This window comes from Galeopterus variegatus, unplaced genomic scaffold (assembly GCF_000696425.1).
Source record: "Galeopterus variegatus unplaced genomic scaffold, G_variegatus-3.0.2 Scaffold9318, whole genome shotgun sequence".
In the NCBI taxonomy this organism is placed as follows: domain Eukaryota; kingdom Metazoa; phylum Chordata; class Mammalia; order Dermoptera; family Cynocephalidae; genus Galeopterus; species Galeopterus variegatus.
This window is the reverse complement of record NW_007735429.1, coordinates 67,195-74,588: the sequence shown is the minus strand read 5'-3', so window position 1 is coordinate 74,588 and position 7,394 is coordinate 67,195. Positions and strand designations below refer to the sequence as shown.

Here is a 7,394-nt window from a genome sequence, read left to right as displayed (position 1 = left end):
CGGATCCCACATACAGACCGGTTCCCGCTCACTGGCTGAGCGAGGTGCGAGCGCAACACCAGGGGTTGCGATCCCGTTGCCGGTCCTGGTCTGGTGNCGGATCCCACATACAGACCGGTTCCCGCTCACTGGCTGAGCGAGGTGCGAGCGCAACACCGGGGGTTGCGATCCCGTTGCCGGTCCTGGTCTGGTGTGGGCGCAACACTGAGGGTTGCGATCCGTTGCCGGACACGAAAAAAGACAGAAAAGAAAAAAAGAAAAAAGAAAATGAAAAGAAGCCAGGAGACTACATAGGACTGTCCCGGCCTGGGCTGACCCTCAGACTCAATTCGTTATTTGGCCCCTTTCTTTGACACATTCTGAGCTGGTGAGGATCACAGAAAACATGGCAAAGATAAATAAAAGCATCTATATCAATTTTCCCCTCTTCTTGAAGCTATTGCTGAAGTAATAGCAGCTAAAATGAAGTTTAACCCCTCTGTGACTTCTAACTAGAGAAAGAACCATGAAAGTCAATTCAATGCACCTTCCCACAATTATAGTTAGACTGCCTTCCCCTCTTTCCAAGTTGCTGAGACAAAAGTATGAAGTCCAGTCCATGCCGGCCCAAAAGGATCATGGAGTCCAGTTTGTGCAAGGACACTACACAGATCAGCAAACTGGCAAGGTAATCCAGCTGACAGGAAGAAATGTGTCGCCCACATTGAATAAGCGCCGCAGGAGAAAGCCAACGGCACAACAGTCCTTGAGGGCGAGCGTCCAGCAAGATGGACCTCACGAGGCCAAAACTGAACACAAACCACAAAATGATCCTTGAGCAAAAAGCCGAATCTCACCAAGTAGGGACAAGAACAACTATAAGAAAGAAATAATTGAAATGATGCAGGAATAAAATAATCTTATCTACAACTGCCATTTTAAAATGCTATACGTACATTAAGACCCATGGAGGAGGTTTCCTTGTCTCCACACTGTAAATAATTTTGCTTCTCATGAGTAGCAGATGTCTCTATTACATGGAGCCCCTGATCTTAGCACAGATCAAGTTCCTTATTTATATGAACTGCTCTGATGCTCAGATCACACACATGAGGCTTCCTCCTCCACAGTTACATTGCGTGCACTTTTCCGTGCCTTGTTCTCACTTAACAGTACATGAGGGAAATCCCTGCAAGTCAACTCTAACTGATCTAACTATATATTTTTAATAGCTGCATAATATATCATGGTTTGACTGTACAACCAAACCCATATTGACGGGCATTCACTTTGTTTCTAGTTTTGTTTTGTTTTGTTTTTATCACTACAAAAAAAAAAAAACAGTACTACATTGAATCTTTTTCATAAGTCCTTACATCCTAAAACTATTTTTCTGTGGGACAGATTTCCAGAAGTAGGCACTTAGGCAGTTTTCAGTGTTGTAATTACAAACAATACTGCAATGAATATTGCAGTCAGGTAAGTGAAGCATGTGGTGGGGGAATGAAGTATTTTAGGTGGAAGAAACAGCATGCTCATTACCTGAGCAGCAATGAGCCTTATATACCCTCATAACATGTATTTTTATATTGTTGGAGGTGTCTCTTCAGGAGAAATCCCCAGAAATGGAGCTGCTAGATCAAAAGGTAAATTCCCATGCAATTTTGTTAGATACTGTTAAATTTCCCTCCGCAATTGTTGTAGCAATTGTTGTACCGGTTTGCATTTTCACCCACATCTGGGAGCAGCTGTTTCCTCACAGCCTTTTGTCAGAATGTTATCATACTATCTAATTTTCCTCAATCTTATGGGTGGCAAATGGTATCTCAGTGGAGTTTTAATTTGCATTCATTTGTGTGAGTGAGATAGAATATCTTTTCATTTTTCAGGGCCATTTTTATATCTGGTGTAGGTATATGTCTATGTGCTGTATTCATGTCTTTTGGTCATTTTTTTGTGTGTGTCTTTTTTTTTTTTTAACTTTTCCTCCTTAATTTTTAAGAATTCTTTATGTGTTAGAGATATTGGCACTTTATCTATGAAATATGTTGCAAATATTTTCTCCAAATTTGGCAGTTGCAGTTTTACTTTGTTTGTGGTATTATTTCCATACAAAAGGGTTTTTTTTCTCATGCAACAAAACTTATCAAAATTGTTTTTATTGCATCTGGATTCTGAATCATAATTAGAAAACCTTTCCTTATACCCATGTTGTAAAGTAGTTCACCCCATGTTTTCTTCTAGTATTTGTTTCTAGTCATGAATAAAAGACTGTCTGAGTACAAAATCCCAAAGTGTCTACAAAATCCCAAAGATTCTACAAAATAGATACTATAACTAATAATTGAGGTTAGCAAGTCACAAGATATATGGTCAATATGAAAAAACCAAATGAATTTCTATATTGTAGAAATGAATGATTGGAAATTGAAATTTTTAAAATAATACCATAGTACCATTTATAATATGCCAGAAAAAAATGAAATACTTTAGTATAAATCTAATGAAATATGTAAATGTGAAAAGTTCCACAAAATGACAAAAAATGTGCTACAAAGATTTCAGAGAAAGGGAAGATATTTAGGATGAATGGGTATGTAATGATAAACTTCTGAGATATTATTTTTCAAATAATAGCTTGACAGAAATGTAATAAATTAACCTTATTATTAGAAAAGGTGTAGAAAAATAAATACTTCCTTTCATATGCTTTTGTCATTAAGAACACATTATTACTTTTGGAAAGTAAGCTTCCTGTACTTTATTAGATTTAAAATGTGTATGCCATTTGATCCAGGAACTTGCTTCTGGGAATTCTTTTTTTTTTTTAAAGTAATAAGTTATGAAGGCTTACATGGAAAGATGTTTATTTCAGCCTTGTTTGTAATAGTTAAAAAAGGGGAATAAACTGAATGCTCATCTATGGGAATGGCAGAATAAATTAAGGACTATCTATATTATAGTATATGAGGCAATTATTAATATGAGTGAAGCGGATCTCTATAAATTGAGGTGAAAGCCTATCCATGTAAATGATATGAGAAAGGCTAGCTGCAAAATAATATGTATGTATGTATTATATATCATGTATATAATAGGATCTCTTTCTAAACCAAATTATTTGCCAAATATATATCTTTGTGCAACTGTTTTTATTTGAAGAAAATAACAATTATAGAAGAAAGAGAGAAGAAGGGCCTTCACTGATTCAATCCAGTGGAGGGAAATGCATTCGAATGTCTTCTCTCTCTCAGTGCCTTGTTGGCTCAAGGAGGAAGTGAGAGAAAACTAAAAGGCCAATATTTAAGAGAACAGCAGATACTGTTAACTTTGGAAACAGCAGAATTAGGATGAGCAACCAGCAAGGAAGTGCTAATGTGACATTTGACACTTGTATTACATGACAAGTGGCTCAAGTCCAGGAAAAAGTACAGCCAAAAAATGTTTGTAAACTGGACTTTATCACATTTTTAAGTGACTGTAGTGTTTGTAGCAGATATATTTTGTTACTTATTTCATTAGATTTGCATGTTTTATGTTTTTTAAAAGTGAATTGATGTTATCTTTGGGCCTTTAATTGTCCTTATGAATTAATGGTAGGTGTGTAGGGTAGAACACTGCTTTTTTTTTTTTTTTTTTCCTTCTAGGTTTTTACTCTGAGGAGATTCTAACTTCTGTGATAGCATAATAAGTGCTAATTATGGACTGGTTTGGATGTCATCTTTCCATTCTCCCCCTTAATGAAATCTTGGTTTCTATAGCACTTCTGACAAAGAATCATCCTGTCTCTGTTTTTTTACCTCTATGGGTGAGACATTACAGGCAGCCTAGACTCAGACAGATCTGGGCCGCCAACTCAGTTCCTCTATATGGAAGTCTATGATCTAAAGAAGATTAATTCCCCACATATCATGTAAATGATAATAATAATAATATCTACTGCACAGGGATGTGTATGTGTGTGTGCACCACATGGGATAACATATGTAAGGCAACTCTCAAAACACTGAATATAGTTATATTCAATGTATGTTAGTTCTTTTGCTTTTAAGTGTTATCGAGCCATTTTTATGCTGAGCTATAATCTTTCTTTATCTTTCACCCACTGGTAAGCATTCTGAGTTTACTTTAAAATTAGGTACTACAAATAAAAAAATGCTTTTCTCGCAGAGTTCTGCTTTTTTTGGATTTCTTTCTGTCCAGAGTTCTGGGTTATACACATTATGATGTTGTCATACTCTTGTTGATTGGCTTTACCTACCTCGGATATTTGAGCAGATTTGATAAGTGAACCTTCTGTATCAGTTTTGTTCAACCATTTTGTCAGTGGTAGAATTTTGCAGCAATCCAATTGCAATTTCCTTCAAGAGGACACAGTTATACACATTTAATTCCTAGCCTTAAGCTCCCATGTCTCTAACAGATCAACTGGATCCTATTGAACAAAAATTGGAGCATCTCCTCCATGCTGCCACTGTGCTAATGGTAAGAAAGTGATAAGAACAGGTAAGATAGGTGACCTATCCTTTTAAAGCTACAACAAAGAAAACTCAAGTCAGCATAAAGTATAATGTGAAAAGTTCCACAAAATGACAAAAAATGTGCTACAAAGATTTCAGAGAAAGGGAAGATATTTAGGATGAATGGGTATGTAATGATAAACTTCTGAGATATTATTTTTCAAATAATAGCTTGACAGAAATGTAATAAATTAACCTTATTATTAGAAAAGGTGTAGAAAAATAAATACTTCCTTTCATATGCTTTTGTCATTAAGAACACATTATTACTTTTGGAAAGTAAGCTTCCTGTACTTTATTAGATTTAAAATGTGTATGCCATTTGATCCAGGAACTTGCTTCTGGGAATTCTTTTTTTTTTTTAAAGTAATAAGTTATGAAGGCTTACATGGAAAGATGTTTATTTCAGCCTTGTTTGTAATAGTTAAAAAAGGGGAATAAACTGAATGCTCATCTATGGGAATGGCAGAATAAATTAAGGACTATCTATATTATAGTATATGAGGCAATTATTAATATGAGTGAAGCGGATCTCTATAAATTGAGGTGAAAGCCTATCCATGTAAATGATATGAGAAAGGCTAGCTGCAAAATAATATGTATGTATGTATTATATATCATGTATATAATAGGATCTCTTTCTAAACCAAATTATTTGCCAAATATATATCTTTGTGCAACTGTTTTTATTTGAAGAAAATAACAATTATAGAAGAAAGTACATTAAACTATTCCCTTAGGGTGGTGGTATTAGAGAATGGAAGAGGAATTTGTTACAAAAAGAATATAATACCCCAGTGATTCAAGTAACTGGCCATAAATATGTATGTCATTTAGTGAGGAGGAAAAAGAATGAGTAGGTTGCCAGTAATTCAGGATGGTTTGGGTGTCTGAGTAGAGGCTCAGAGACCAGCAGTGGTCAGTGGCACAGGCCTGAGTGATGTGCAGATTGGAACAAAGGCTGTCAAGGCAGAAGAGACAGATTGGATGTGGTGTGAACAGCTTGTATTTCCTTTGGTAGCTAATAAGGAAGAAAAGTGAAGCTGTTTGAGCAAGGGAATTACATGACTCTAGCTGGGCTTTTACGAGCTTTTTCCAACCCTGGGTTCATGGTGGATTGCACAGGGCAGGGCCCAGAAGCTGGGAGAGCTATTAAGAGACTATTTGTAACAGCGTAGGCAAGAGATAATGACCTGTATGAGAGGTGTGGCAGCAGTTTGGAAAGAGAAAAATGAGAGTAATGTGTTGGAGGAAGACTGCACAGTTGTCAACTTATTGAATGTAGATAGTTAGGGAAGCGGAGGAGGAGGAGTAGCCGTGGTGATTGAGAGAATCATGAAGGAGAGGGGTCTGAAGGTATTTTGGAGATTAAAGGTGACATGTGTGATCTATGGCCGAGTGAGGGAATAGTTGGCAACTGAAAATTGCCACTCAGACTGAGGGTACAGTTACAGTTTTGCGAGATGTTTGCGCAGAGCTGATAGGAGTTTTCAAGGAATGGATGAAACTTACCAAAAAGAGAAGGCAGAGAGAGAAAAGGTAAGAGACAGAAGATAGGACTCAGGTGTTTACATTTTGAGTTGGAATTAATGGAGCCATTGAGAAGGTGTATGCAGAGCTGCTGGAGAGAAATTAGAAGAGTGTGGCAGATGGAGTCCGAGCTGGTGAGCCTGGAGTCAGGTCTTTGGATTTGATTTCCATGAAGAAATTATGTGAGACTCCCTCACATTCGGCTACAATCTCTGTGTGCTTTTATTCTCTTTCATCCAAGTAGGTTTTTAGTGGATTGAGGCAACCACCATTGATGGATGCTAAAACCTTTAAGTGAAAGGTGAAAGAACTTCATAAGGGGAAAGGCATGCTGACCTCCCTTACACCATCAGATCAATCCCAGCATTGCTAAAAGTGCTGCGACAGACATGTTGTTTCTTAGGATGTGACGTGACGGGAAGTGTACAGTGCAACCTATGAAAAAGATTATTTGAACCAGAATCAACTGAGCCTTCAGATCTACTATTTTACAGGAAACCCAGCAGCAGGAGGAAGAAGTTAAACAATAGCACAAGGAAGTAATCAGTCAAATGCAGAATATGAAATACTCTACAGGCCAAAATGACCTAGTTTTACCAACATAGAAATAGCAGCCAAAAGTAGGGGAACTGTTATGGAATAAAAGATTAAGAGTCACGAGAATCTCCTACCCATTACCAACCCCCATAACCTCAGAAAAAGAAAAAGGCGTGGGTGAGTGTAAGTTGGCTTAAACAGCATCATTAGCTCTCCTTCGCTTCCCTCATCAGATTCATCACTAAGTTCGTTTCTTGGATGTCTCTTAATCTGTCCATTCAGTTCCAACACCACTGCATCCATCACAATGCAAGCTGTCATCCTGTCTTGCCTGGGTATTATCACATTACCATGGATTTTCTTACATCTGCCTTGTTTCCTTCTCAGTTCCCCACATTGCAGCCTGAGTGAGCTTTAAAAAATGCAAATCTGGTCATGTGCATTTCCTGTTAAATCACCTCGGTAGAGAAGGACCCAGATCTATCACATGACCTGCTAAGCCTTACGTGATCCAGGCCCTACCTGCATCCCACTGGCTCTCCGTTGCCTGCCACAGCCGGCACTTCTGTTCTTGAATGTCCTGTAGACTTTTCCCCTTCCAGTCTTTTCATGTGTTGTTTCCCAGCCTGGGGGATATTTTTGTAAACATGCACACACACTAGTTAACTCTGCTTGGTTTCATCATGTTGTCTAGCTGTGTTTTCTTGTATCTCGTTCAGTCTCTTTAGGATTAACACTCGAAATTCCCTGTCATTCATTTCAAGGGCTTCTTGTTCTATAGGATAGAGGTCGCTGATCTGGGGCAGTCTGGCGCGCTTCACTCCGCCT

At 37.8% G+C, this 7,394-nt stretch overlaps 1 pseudogene; it reads left to right on the top strand.

The window, feature by feature from the left end:
* The first annotated feature begins 462 nt into the window (after window positions 1-462).
* Window positions 463-892, top strand: LOC103609190 (annotated as a pseudogene).
* The last annotated feature ends 6,502 nt before the right edge of the window (window positions 893-7,394 follow it).